The sequence below is a fragment of the Garra rufa genome, chromosome 10, assembly GCF_049309525.1.
Source record: "Garra rufa chromosome 10, GarRuf1.0, whole genome shotgun sequence".
Classification (NCBI taxonomy): Eukaryota; Metazoa; Chordata; class Actinopteri; order Cypriniformes; family Cyprinidae; genus Garra; species Garra rufa.
This window is the reverse complement of record NC_133370.1, coordinates 35,470,940-35,485,647: the sequence shown is the minus strand read 5'-3', so window position 1 is coordinate 35,485,647 and position 14,708 is coordinate 35,470,940.

Sequence of the window (14,708 nt, the reverse complement as noted above, 5' to 3'; positions counted from 1 at the left end):
CTGACCGAGTTTGGTGGCCATCGGTGGAAAGGCCTAGTAGGAGTATTTCAAATTCCACTGCATGCACTTTTTAGACATCCCTGAATAGCCGACTTCCTGTTTGGCGAAGCACGGACTATGAGTGTGAAATTTGTTCGGCCCGATGAGGTCTATATGTGTATGAATTTTGGTGACTGTAGGCCAACCGTTGTGCGCTCCAGAGCCCTTCAAAAGTCGCAATTTTTAACGCTGTGCCATGCCCCCCCCAGGTGACCCCCCCATGTCAAAGTCTGTCCGGCCCTGATGGCCGCAGGTTCCAATGTGTGTGCAAAGTTTCAAGAGTTTTCGTGTATGTTAAGGCCCCCGAAATCCCCCAAAACATTGAAAAAAAAAAAAAAAAAAAAAAAAATAATAATAATAATAATAATTAAAGCTGCAAGCAGCGATGAACGGGCCCTCGCACACGGGCTCACCGCCGACCGGTGGCTTTAGGAACACAGCAAATGGTGGGTAGTATGCTTTTAATACAGTAAAAATAGGAGAAATATGTCAAAGTCACTTAAATGTGCCAAATTACCTGCTGCCAGCTGGTGGCGCTATGCATATAACTGATTATTGGCATGTAGATGTGTTCAGGCCACCACTTTCATCAAACATATGAAGTTTGGTGCAGATTGACCTTGGTATGTTTGAGTTAGTGAAAGATATGATATATCCTGCTGCCAACAGGTGGCACTATGCTAATATCTGAATATTGGCCTTTAGGTGTCTTCAGGCCAGGACTCTTACCAAACCTGTGAAGTTTGAGGCAGATCGGACATTTTATGGCTGAGTTATAACAACTTCTATGTCTATGGCGAAACATCAAACTTTGTCACACCGCCACAGACACGCCCTTTGACGAAAACTCAAGATCTTCACAATTTAACATCTCTAAGGCCTCTAGATCAGAATGACCAAATATAATGTTGATATCATTAAATCTGTAGGAGGAGTTTGATACAAGTAATTTCCTGTTGCCAACAGGTGGCGCTGTGATTATAATAGAATATTGGCCTTCAGATGTGTTCAGGCCAGGACTCTTATCGAATATGTGAAGTTTGAGGCAAATCTGACATTTTATGGCTGAGTTATAACAAGTTTTATATCCATGGCGAGACCTCGAAATTTGTCAGGCCGCCACGGACACGCCCTTTACCGAAAACTCAAGATCTTCACAATTTAACATCGCTAAGGCCTTTATATTAGACTGACCGATTTTGGTGTTGATCTGAATAAATCTCTAGGAGGAGTTGGTTGTAGAGTACAGCATGACACTTCCTGTTGCCTGCAGGTGGCGCTATGACTATAACTGAATATGGGCATCTAGATGTCTTCAGGTCAGGAGTGTTATCACACGTGAAGTTTGGGACAGATAGGACATTGTATGCCTGAGTTATAGCAACTTCCTTTTTCATGGCGAAACATCAAAATTTGCGAGGCCGCCACGGACACGCCCTCCGATGAAAACTCTAGATCTTCACAATTTAACGTCACAAAGGGCTTTAGATTAGACTCACCAAATTTGCTGTTGATCGGAATAAATCTCTAGGAGGAGTTCGTTCAAGTATAACACCTGAAAATGGCAAAAATGACAAAAATTTTGTTGAGAATATTAATATTAACCGACTTCCTGTTGGGTTACGGATTTTGCTCCAAGAGGCTTTTTTGTAGGTATTGGTGTGTTACATGTGTGTACCGATTTCCGTTCATGTACGTGAATCACAGCTGAAAGCGCACACCGCGGAACGTGTAAAGGTGGCGCTGTCGAGCCATTTTGCCACACCCACTTCTGAAGCCCATATCAGACGTAAATTTTCGCCAGGTCTGATGTGTGTGCGAAGTTTCATGAGTTTTCGGGTATGTCTAAGCCCTCAAAAATGCGATTCATTTTGGAGAATAATAATAATAATAATAATAATAATAATTAAAGCTGCAAGCAGCGATGAACGGGCCCTCGCACCCGGGCTCACCGCCGACCGGTGGCTTTAGGAAAACAGCAAATGGTGGGTAGTATGCTTTTAATACAGTAAAAATAGGAGAAATATGTCAAAGTCACTTAAATGTGCCAAATTTCCTGCTGCCAGCTGGTGGCGCTATGCCTATAACTGATTATTGGCATGTAGATGTGTTCAGGCCACCACTTTCATCAAACATATGAAGTTTGGTGCAGATTGACCTTGGTATGTTTGAGTTAGTGAAAGATATGATATATCCTGCTGCCAACAGGTGGCGTTATGATAATATCTGAATATTGGCCTTTAGGTGTCTTCAGGCCAGGACTCTTACCAAACCTGTGAAGTTTGAGGCAGATCGGACATTTTATGGCTGAGTTATAACAACTTCTATGTCCATGGCGAAACATCAAACTTTGTCAGGCCGCCACAGACACGCCCTTTAACGAAAACTCAAGATCTTCGCAATTTAATATCTTTAAGGCCTCTAGATCAGAATGACCAAATATAATGTTAATATCATTAAATCTCTAAGAGGAGTTTGATACAAGTCATTTCCTGTTGCCAACAGGTGGCGCTGTGATTATAATAGAATGTTGGCCTTGAGATGTGTTCAGGCCAGGACTCTTATCGAATATGTGAAGTTTGAGGAAAATCGGACATTTTATGGCTGAGTTATAACAAGTTTTATATCCATGGCGAGACCTCGAAATTTGTCAGGCCGCCACGGACACGCCCTTCAACGAAAACTCAAGATCTTCGCAATTTAACATCGCTAAGGCCTTTATATTAGACTGACCGATTTTGGAGTTGATCTGTATAAATCTCTAGGAGGAGTTGGTTGTAGAGTACAGCATGACACTTCCTGTTGCCTGCAGGTGGCGCTATGACTATAACTGAATATGGGCATGTAGATGTCTTCAGGTCAGGAGTGTTATCACACATGTGAAGTTTGGGACAGATAGGACATTGTATGCCTGAGTTATAGCAACTTCCTTTTTCATGGCGAAACATCGAAATTTGCGAGGCCGCCACGGACACGCCCTCCGATGAAAACTCTAGATCTTCACAATTTAACATCACAAAGGGCTTTAGATTAGACTCACCAAATTTGGTGTTGATCGGAATAAATCTCTAGGAGGAGTTCGTTCAAGTATGACACCTGAAAATTGCAAAAATGACACAAATTTTGCTGAGAAAATTAATAATAACTGACTTCCTGTTGGGTTTCGGATTTTATCTCAAGAGGCTTTTTTGTAGGTATTGGTGTGTTACATGTGTGTACCGATTTTTGTGCATGTACGATAATCACAGCTGAATGCGCACACCGCGGAACGTGTAAAGGTGGCGCTATTGAGCCATTTTGCCACACCCACTTCTGCAACCCATATCAGACGTCCATTTTCGCCAGGTCTGATGTGTGTGCAAAGTTTCGTTAGTTTTCGGGTATGTTTAGGCCCTCAAAAATGCGATTCATTCCGGATAAGAAGAATAATAATAATAATAATAATAATAAACGGAGCAGATTCAATAGGGTCCTCACACCATCGGTGCTCGGGCCCTAATAATAATTAAAGCTGCAAGCAGCGATGAACGGGCCCTCGCACCCGGGCTCACCGCCGACCGGTGGCTTTAGGAAAACAGCAAACGGTGGGCAGTATGCTTTTAATACAGTAAATGTAGCAAAAATAGATCAAAGTCACTTAAATGTGCTAAACTTCCTGCTGCCAGCTGGTGGCGCTATGCCTATAACTGATTATTGGCATGTAGATGTGTTCAGGCAAGCACTTTCATCAAACATATGAAGTTTGGTGCAGATTGACCTTGGTATGTTTAAGTTAGTGCAAGATATGATATATCCTGCTGCCAATAGGTGGCGCTATGATAATATCTGATTATTGGCCTTTAGATGTCTTCAGGCCAGGACTCTTACCAAACATGTGAAGTTTGAGGCAGACTGGACATTTTATGGCTGAGTTATAACAACTTCTATGTCCATGGCGAAACATCAAACTTTGTCAGGCCACCACGGACACGCCCTTTGACGAAAACTCAAGATCTTCACAATTTAACATCTCTAAGGCTTCTAGATCAGACTGACCAAATATAATGTTGATATCATTAAGTCTCTAGGAGGAGTTTGATACAAGTCATTTCCTGTTGCCAACAGGTGGCGCTGTTATTATAATAGAATATTGGCCTTCAGATGTGTTCAGGCCAGGACTCTTATCGAATATGTGAAGTTTGAGGCAAATCGGACATTTTATGGCTGAGTTATAACAAGTTTTATATCCATGGCGAGACCTCAAAATTTGTCAGGCCGCCACGGACACACCCTTTACCAAAAACTCAAGATCTTCACAATTTAACATCACTAAGGCCTTTATATTAGACTGACCGATTTTGGTGTTGATCTGCATAAATCTCTAGGAGGAGTTGGTTGTAGAGTACAGCATGACACTTCCTGTTGCCTGCAGGTGGCGCTATGACTATAACTGAATATAGGCATGTAGATGTCTTCAGGTCAGGAGTGTTATAACACATGTGAAGTTTGGGACAGATCGGACATTTTATGCCTAAGTTATAGCCACTTCCTTTTTAATGGCGAAACATCGAAATTTGCGAGGCCGCCACGGACACGCCCTCCGATGAAAACTCTAGATCTTCACAATTTAACGTCACAAAGGGCTTTAGACTAGACTCTGCAAATTTGGCGTTGATCCGAATAAATCTGTAGGAGGAGTTCGTTCAAGTACGACGCCTGAAAATGGCAAAAATGACACAAATTTTGTTGAGAATATTAATATTAACCGACTTCCTGTTGGGTTCAGGATTTTGCTCCAAGAGGCTTTTTTGTAGATTTTGGTGTGTTACATGTGTGTACCGATTTCCGTGCATGTACGTGAATCACAGCTGAAAGCGCACACCGCTGAACGTCTAAAGGTGGCGCTGTCGAGCCATTTTGCCACACCCACTTCTGAAACCCAAACCAGACGTAAATTTTCGCCAGGTTTGATGTGTGTGCAAAGTTTTGTGAGTTTTCGGGAATGTTTAGGTCCTCTAAAATGCGATTCATTTTGGAGAAGAATAATAATAATAATAATTAAAGCTGCAAGCAGCGATGAACGGGCCCTCGCACACGGGCTCACCGCCGACCGGTGGCTTTAGGAACACAGCAAATGGTGGGTAGTATGCTTTTAATACAGTAAAAATAGGAGAAATATGTCAAAGTCACTTAAATGTGCCAAATTTCCTGCTGCCAACTGGTGGCGCTATGCCTATAACTGATTATTGGCATGTAGATGTGTTCAGGCCACCACTTTCATCAAACATATGAAGTTTGGTGCAGATTGACCTTGGTATGTTTGAGTTAGTGAAAGATATGATATATCCTGCTGCCAACAGGTGGCGCTATGATAATATCTGAATATTGGCCTTTAGGTGTCTTCAGGCCAGGACTCTTACCAAACCTGTGAAGTTTGAGGCAGATCGGACATTTTATGGCTGAGTTATAACAACTTCTATGTCCATGGCGAAACATCAAACTTTGTCACGCCGCCACGGACACGCCCTTTAACGAAAACTCAAGATCTTCGCAATTTAACATCTCTAAGGCCTCTAGATCAGACTGACCAAATATAATGTTGATATCATTAAATCTCATTAAATCTCTAGGAGGAGTTTGATACAAGTCATTTCCTGTTGCCAACAGGTGGCGCTGTGATTATAATAGAATATTGGCCTTCAGATGTGTTCAGGCCAGGACTCTTATCGAATATGTGAAGTTTGAGGCAAATCGGACATTTTATGGCTGAGTTATAACAAGTTTTATATCCATGGCGAGACCTCGAAATTTGTCAGGCCGCCACGGACACGCTCTTTACCGAAAACTCAAGATCTTCACAATTTAACATCACTAAGGCCTTTATATTAGACTGACCGATTTTGGTGTTGATCTGTATAAATCTCTAGGAGGAGTTGGTTGTAGAGTACAGCATGACACTTCCTGTTGCCAGCAGGTGGCGCTATGACTATAACTGAATATGGATATGTAGATGTCATCAGGTCAGGAGTGTTATCACACATGTGAAGTTTGGGACAGATCGGACATTTTATGCCTAAGTTATAGCAACTTCCTTTTTCATGGCGAAACATCGAAATTTGCGAGGCCGCCACGGACACGCCCTTCGATGAAAACTCTAGATCTTCACAATTTAACGTCACAAAGGGCTTTAGATTAGACTCACCAAATTTGCTGTTGATCGGAGTAAATCTCTAGGAGGAGTTCGTTCAAGTACCACGCCTGAAAATGGCAAAAATGACACAAATTTTGCTAAGAAAATTAATAATAACCGACTTCCTGTTGGGTTTCGGATTTTGTCCCAGGAGGCTTTTTTGTAGGTATTGGTGAGCTACATGTGTGTACCGATTTTCATGCATGTACGTGAATCATAGCTGAAAGCGCACACCGCGGAACGTGTAAAGGTGGCGCTATCGAGCCGTTTTGCCACACCCATCTCTGAAACCCATATCAGACATCCATTTTCGCCAGGTTTGATGTGTGTGCAAAGTTTCATGAGTTTTCGGGTATGTTTAGGCCCTCAAAAATGCGATTCATTCCGGAGAAGAAGAATAATAATAATAATTAAAGCTGCAAGCAGCGATGAACGGGCCCTCGCACACGGGCTCACCGCCGACCGCTGGCTTTAGGAACACAGCAAACGGTGGGCAGTATGCTTTTAATACAGTAAATGTAGGAAAAATAGATCAAAGTCACTTAAATGTGCCAAATTACCTGCTGCCAGCTGGTGGCGCTATGCATATAACTGATTATTGGCATGTAGATGTGTTCAGGCCACCACTTTCATCAATCATATGAAGTTTGGTGCAGATTGACCTTGGTATGTTTGAGTTAGTGAAAGACACGATATATCCTGCTGCCAACAGGTGGCACTATGATAATATCTGAATATTGGCCTTTAGGTGTCTTCAGGCCAGGACTCTTACCAAACCTGTGAAGTTTGAGGCAGATCGGACATTTTATGGCTGAGTTATAACTACTTATATGTTTATGACGAAACATCAAACTTTGTCATGCCGCCACAGACACGCCCTTTAACGAAAACTCAAGATCTTCACAATTTAACATCTCTAAGGCCTCTAGATCAGAATGGCCAAATATAATGTTGACTTCATTAAATCTCTAGGAGGAGTTTGATACAAGTCATTTCCTGTTGCCAACAGGTGGCGCTGTGATTATAATAGAATATTGGCCTTCAGATGTGTTCAGGCCAGGACTCTTATCGAATATGTGAAGTTTGAGGCAAATCGGACATTTTATGGCTGAGTTATAACAAGTTTTATATCCATGGCGAGACCTCGAAATTTGTCAGGCCGCCACGGACACGCCCTTTACCGAAAACTCAAGATCTTCACAATTTAACATCGCTACGGCCTTTATATTAGACTGACCGATGTTGGTGTTGATCTGAATAAATCTCTAGGAGGAGTTGGTTGTAGAGTACAGCATGACACTTCCTGTTGCCTGCAGGTGGCGCTATGACTATAACTGAATATGGGCATCTAGATATCTTCAGGTCAGGAGTGTTATCACACATGTGAAGTTTGGGACAGATCGGACATTGTATGCCTGAGTTATAGCAACTTCCTTTTTCATGGCGAAACATCGAAATTTGCGAGGCCGCCACGGACACGCCCTCCGATGAAAACTCTAGATCTTCACAATTTAACGTCACAAAGGGCTTTAGACTAGACTCTGCAAATTTGGCGTTGATCCGAATAAATCTGTAGGAGGAGTTCGTTCAAGTACGACGCCTGAAAAAGGCAAAAATGACACAAATTTTGCTGAGAATATTAATATTAACCGACTTCCTGTTTGGTTCCGGATTTTGTTCCAAGAGGCTTTTTTGTAGATATTGGTGAGTTACATGTGTGTACCGATTTCGGTGCATGTACGTGAATCACAGCTGAAAGCGCACACCGCTGAACGTCTAAAGGTGGCGCTGTCGAGCCATTTTGCCACACCCACTTCTGCAACCCATATCAGACGTCCATTTTCGCCAGGTCTGATGTGTGTGCAAAGTTTCGTTAGTTTTCGGGTATGTTTAGGCCCTCAAAAAAGCGATTCATTCCGGATAAGAAGAATAATAATAATAATAATAATAAACGGAGCAGATTCAATAGGGTCCTCACACCATCGGTGCTCGGGCCCTAATAATAAACGAAGCAGATCCAATAGGGTCCTCACACCATCGGTGCTCGGGCCCTAATTAAAGCTGCAAGCAGCGATGAACGGGCCCTCGCACACGGGCTCACCGCCGACCGGTGGCTTTAGGAACACAGCAAATGGTGGGTAGTATGCTTTTAATACAGTAAAAATATGAGAAATATGTCAAAGTCACTTAAATGTGCCAAATTTCCTGCTGCCAGCTGGTGGCGCTATGCCTATAACTGATTATTGGCATGTAGATGTGTTCAGGCCACCACTTTCATCAAACATATGAAGTTTGGTGCAGATTGACCTTGGTATGTTTGAGTTAGTGAAATATATGATATATCCTGCTGCCAACAGGTGGCGCTATGATAATATCTGAATATTGGCCTTTAGGTGTCTTCAGGCCAGGACTCTTACCAAACCTGTGAAGTTTGAGGCAGATCGGACATTTTATGGCTGAGTTATAACAACTTCTATGTCCATGGCGAAACATCAAACTTTGTCACGCCGCCACGGACACGCCCTTTAACGAAAACTCAAGATCTTCGCAATTTAACATCTCTAAGGCCTCTAGATCAGACTGACCAAATATAATGTTGATATCATTAAATCTCTAGGAGGAGTTTGATACAAGTCATTTCCTGTTGCCAACAGGTGGCGCTGTGATTATAATAGAATATTGGCCTTCAGATGTGTTCAGGCCAGGACTCTTATCGAATATGTGAAGTTTGAGGCAAATCGGACATTTTATGGCTGAGTTATAACAAGTTTTATATCCATGGCGAGACCTCGAAATTTGTCAGGCCGCCACGGACACGCCCTTTACCGAAAACTCAAGATCTTCACAATTTAACATCACTAAGGCCTTTATATTAGACTGACCGATTTTGGTGTTGATCTGTATAAATCTCTAGGAGGAGTTGGTTGTAGAGTACAGCATGACACTTCCTGTTGCCAGCAGGTGGCGCTATGACTATAACTGAATATGGATATGTAGATGTCATCAGGTCAGGAGTGTTATCACACATGTGAAGTTTGGGACAGATCGGACATTTTATGCCTAAGTTACAGCAACTTCCTTTTTCATGGCGAAACATCGAAAATTGCGAGGCCGCCACGGACACGCCCTCCGATGAAAACTCTAGATCTTCACAATTTAACGTCACAAAGGGCTTTAGATTAGACTCACCAAATTTGCTGTTGATCGGAGTAAATCTCTAGGAGGAGTTCGTTCAAGTACGACGCCTGAAAATGGCAAAAATGACACAAATTTTGCTAAGAAAATTAATAATAACCGACTTCCTGTTGGGTTTCGGATTTTGTCCCAGGAGGCTTTTTTGTAGGTATTGGTGAGTTACATGTGTGTACCGATTTTCATGCATGTACGTAAATCATAGCTGAAAGCGCACACCGCGGAACGTGTAAAGGTGGCGCTATCGAGCCGTTTTGCCACACCCATCTCTGAAACCCATATCAGACATCCATTTTCGCCAGGTTTGATGTGTGTGCAAAGTTTCATGAGTTTTCGGGTATGTTTAGGCCCTCAAAAATGCGATTCATTCCGGAGAAGAAGAATAATAATAATAATAATTAAAGCTGCAAGCAGCGATGAACGGGCCCTCGCACACGGGCTCACCGCCGACCGGTGGCTTTAGGAACACAGCAAATGGTGGGTAGAATGCTTTTAATACAGTAAAAATAGGAGAAATATGTCAAAGTCACTTAAATGTGCCAAATTTCCTGCTGCCAGCTGGTGGCGCTATGCCTAAAACTGATTATTGACATGTAGATGTGTTCAGGCCACCACTTTCATCAAACATATGAAGTTTGGTGCAGATTGACCTTGGTATGTTTGAGTTAGTGAAAGATATGATATATCCTGCTGCCAACAGGTGGCGCTATGATAATATCTGAATATTGGTCTTTAGATGTCTTCAGGCCAGGACTCTCACCAAACCTGTGAAGTTTGAGGCAGATCGGACATTTTATGGCTGAGTTATAACAACTTCTATGTCCATGGCGAAACATCAAACTTTGTCATGCAGCCACAGACACGCCCTTTAAAGAAAACTCAAGATCTTCGCAATTTAACATCTTTAAGGCCTCTAGATCAGACTGACCAAATATAATGTTGATATCATTAAATCTCTAGGAGGAGTTTGATACAAGTCATTTCCTGTTGCCAACAGGTGGCGCTGTGATTATAATAGAATATTGGCCTTCAGATTGGTTCAGGCCAGGACTCTTATCGAACATGTGAAGTTTGAGGCAAATCGGACATTTTATGGCTGAGTTATAACAAGTGTATTATCCATGGCGAGACCTCGAAATTTACCAGGCCGCCACGGACACGCCCTTCAACGAAAACTCAAGATCTTAGCAATTTAACATCGCTAAAGCCTTTTTATTAGACTGACCGATTTTGGTGTTGATCTGATAAAATCTCTTGGAGGAGTTTGTTGCAGAGTACAGCATGACACTTCCTGTTGCCAGCAGGTGGCGCTATGAGTAAAACTGAATATGGGCATGTGGATGTCATCAGGTCAGGAGTGTTATCACACATGTGAAGTTTGGGACGGATCGGACATTGTATGCCTGAGTTATAGCAACTTCCTTTTTCATGGCGAAACATCGAAATTTGCGAGGCCGCCATGGACACGCCCTCCGATAAAAACTCTAGATCTTCACAATCTAACGTCACAAAGGGCTTTAGACTAGACTCTGCAAATTTGGTGTTGATCCGAATAAACCTCTAGGAGGAGTTCGTTCAAGTACGACGCCTGAAAATGGCAAAAATGACACAAATTTTGTTGAGAATATTAATATTAACCGACTTCCTGTTGGGTTCCGGATTTTGCTCCAAGAGGCTTTTTTGTAGGTATTGGTGTGTTACATGTGTGTACCGATTTCCGTGCATGTACGTGAATCACAGCTGAAAGCGCACACCGCGGAACGTGTAAAGGTGGCGCTGTCGAGCCATTTTGCCACACCCACTTCTGAAACCCATATCAGACGTAAATTTTCACCAGGTCTGATGTGTGTGCGAAGTTTCATGAGTTTTCGGGTATGTCTAAGCCCTCAAAAATGCGATTCATTTTGGAGAATAATAATAATAATAATAATAATAATAATAATAATAATAATAATAAACGAAGCAGATCCAATAGGGTCCTCACACCATCGGTGCTCGGGCCCTAATAAACGAAGCAGATCCAATAGGGTCCTCACACCATCGGTGCTCGGGCCCTAATAATAATAATAATAATAATAAACGGAGCAGATCCAATAGGGTCCTCACACCATCGGTGCTCGGGCCCTAATAATAATAATAATAATAAACGAAGCAGATCCAATAGGGTCCTCACACCATCGGTGCTCGGGCCCTAATTAAAGCTGCAAGCAGCGATGAACGGGCCCTCGCACACGGGCTCACCGCCGACCGGTGGCTTTAGGAACACAGCAAATGGTGGGTAGTATGCTTTTAATACAGTAAAAATAGGAGAAATATGTCAGTCACTTAAATGTGCCAAATTTCCTGCTGCCAGCTGGTGGCGCTATGCCTATAACTGATTATTGGCATGTAGATGTGTTCAGGCCACCACTTTCATCAAACATATGAAGTTTGGTGCAGATTGACCTTGGTATGTTTGAGTTAGTGAAAGACATGATATATCTTGCTGCCAACAGGTGGCGCTATGATAATATCTGAATATTGGCCTTTAGGTGTCTTCAGGCCAGGACTCTTACCAAACCTGTGAAGTTTGAGGCAGATCGGACATTTTATGGCTGAGTTATAACAACTTCTATGTCCATGGGGAAACATCAAACTTTGTCACGCCGCCACAGACACGCCCTTTAACGAAAACTCAAGATCTTCGCAATTTAACATCTCTAAGGCCTCTAGATCAGACTGACCAAATATAATGTTGATATCATTAAATCTCTAGGAGGAGTTTGATACAAGTCATTTCCTGTTGCCAACAGGTGGCGCTGTGATTATAATAGAATATTGGCCTTCAGATGTGTTCAGGCCAGGACTCTTATCTAATATGTGAAGTTTGAGGCAAATCGGACATTTTATGGCTGAGTTATAACAAGTTTTATATCCATGGCGAGACCTCGAAATTTGTCAGGCCGCCACGGACACGCCCTTTACCGAAAACTCAAGATCTTCACAATTTAACATCGCTACGGCCTTTATATTAGACTGACCGATTTTGGTGTTGATCTGAATAAATCTCTAGGAGGAGTTGGTTGTAAAGTACAGCATGACACTTCCTGTTGCCTGCAGGTGGCGCTATGACTATAACTGAATATGGGCAAGTAGATGTCTTCAGGTCAGGAGTGTTATCACACATGTGAAGTTTGGGGCAGATAGGACATTGTATGCCTGAGTTATAGCAACTTCCTTTTTCATGGCGAAACATCGAAATTTGCGAGGCCGCCACGGACACGCCCTCCGATGAAAACTCTAGATCTTCACAATTTAACGTCACAAAGGGCTTTAGACTAGACTCTGCAAATTTGGTGTTGATCCGAATAAATCTGTAGGAGGAGTTCGTTCAAGTACGACACCTGAAAAAGGCAAAAATGACACAAATTTTGTTGAGAATATTAATATTAACCGACTTCCTGTTGGGTTCCGGATTTTGCTCCAAGAGGCTTTTTTGTAGGTATTGGTGTGTTACATGTGTGTACCGATTTCCGTGCATGTACGTGAATCACAGCTGAAAGCGCACACCGCGGAACGTGTAAAGGTGGCGCTGTCGAGCCATTTTGCCACACCCACTTCTGAAACCCATATCAGACGTAAATTTTCGCCAGGTCTGATGTGTGTGCGAAGTTTCATGAGTTTTCGGGTATGTCTAAGCCCTCAAAAATGCGATTCATTTTGGAGAAGAATAATAATAATAATAATTAAAGCTGCAAGCAGCGATGAACGGGCCCTCGCACACGGGCTCACCGCCGACCGGTGGCTTTAGGAACACAGCAAACGGTGGGCAGTATGCTTTTAATACAGTAAATGTAGGAAAAATAGATCAAAGTCACTTAAATGTGCCAAACTTCCTGCTGCCAGCTGGTGGCGCTATGCCTATAACTGATTATTGGCATGTAGATGTGTTCAGGCCAGCACTTTGATCAAACATATGAAGTTTGGTGCAGATTGACACTGGTATGTGTGAGTTAGTGCAAGATATGATATATCCTGCTGCCAATAGGTGGCGCTATAATAATATCTGTATATTGGCCTTTAGATGTCTTCAGGCCAGGACTTTTACCAAACATGTGAAGTTTGAGGCAGATCGGACATTTTATGGCTGAGTTATAACAACTTTTATGTCCATGGCGAAACATCAAACTTTGTCAGGCCGCCATGGACACGCCCTTTAACGAAAACTCAAGATCTTCACAATTTAACATCTCTAAGGCCTCGAGATCAGACTGACCAAATATAATGTTGATATCATTAAATCTCTAGGAGGAGTTTGGTACAAGTCATTTCCTATTGCCAACAGGTGGCGCTGTGATTATAATAGAATATAGGCCTTCAGATTGGTTCAGGCCAGGACTCTTATCGAACATGTGAAGTTTGAGGCAAATCAGACATTTTATGGCTGAGTTATAACAAGTTTTATATCCATGGCGAGACCACGAAATTTGCCAGGTCGCCACGGACACACCCTTCAACGAAAACTCAAGATCTTCGCAATTTAACATCATTAAGGCCTTTATATTAGACTGACAGATTTTGGTGTTGATCTGATTAAATCTTTTGGAGGAGTTTGTTGCAGAGTACAGCATGACACTTCCTGGTGCCAGCAGGTGGCGCTATGAGTAAAACTGAATATGGGCATGTAGATGTCATCAGGTCAGGAGTGTTATCACACATGTGAAGTTTGGGGCAGATCGGGCATTTTATGCCTGAGTTATAGCAACTTCCTTTTTCATGGCGAAGCATCGAAATTTGCCAGGCCGCCACGGACACGCCCTCCGATGAAAACTCTAGATCTTCGCAATTTAACGTCACAAAGGGCTTTAGATTAGACTCACCAAATTTGCCGTTGATCCGAATAAATCTCTAGGAGGAGTTCGTTCAAGTATGACGCCTGAAAATGGCAAAAATTACACAAATTTTGCTAAGAAAATTAAAAATAACCGACTTCCTGTTGGGTGTCAAATTTTGCTCCAAGAGGCTTTTTTGTAGGTATTGGTGAGCTAGATGTGTGTACCGATTTTCGTGCATGTACGTGAATCACAACTGAAAGCGCACACCGTGGAACGTGTAAAGGTGGCGCTATCGAGCCATTTTGCCACACCCACTTCTGCAACCCATATCAGACGTAAATTTTCGCCAGGTCTGATGTGTGTGCGAAGTTTCATGAGTTTTCGGGTATGTCTAAGCCCTCAAAAATGCGATTCATTTTGGAGAAGAATAATAATAATAATTAAAGCTGCAAGCAGCGATGAACGGGCCCTCGCACACGGGCTCACTGCCGACC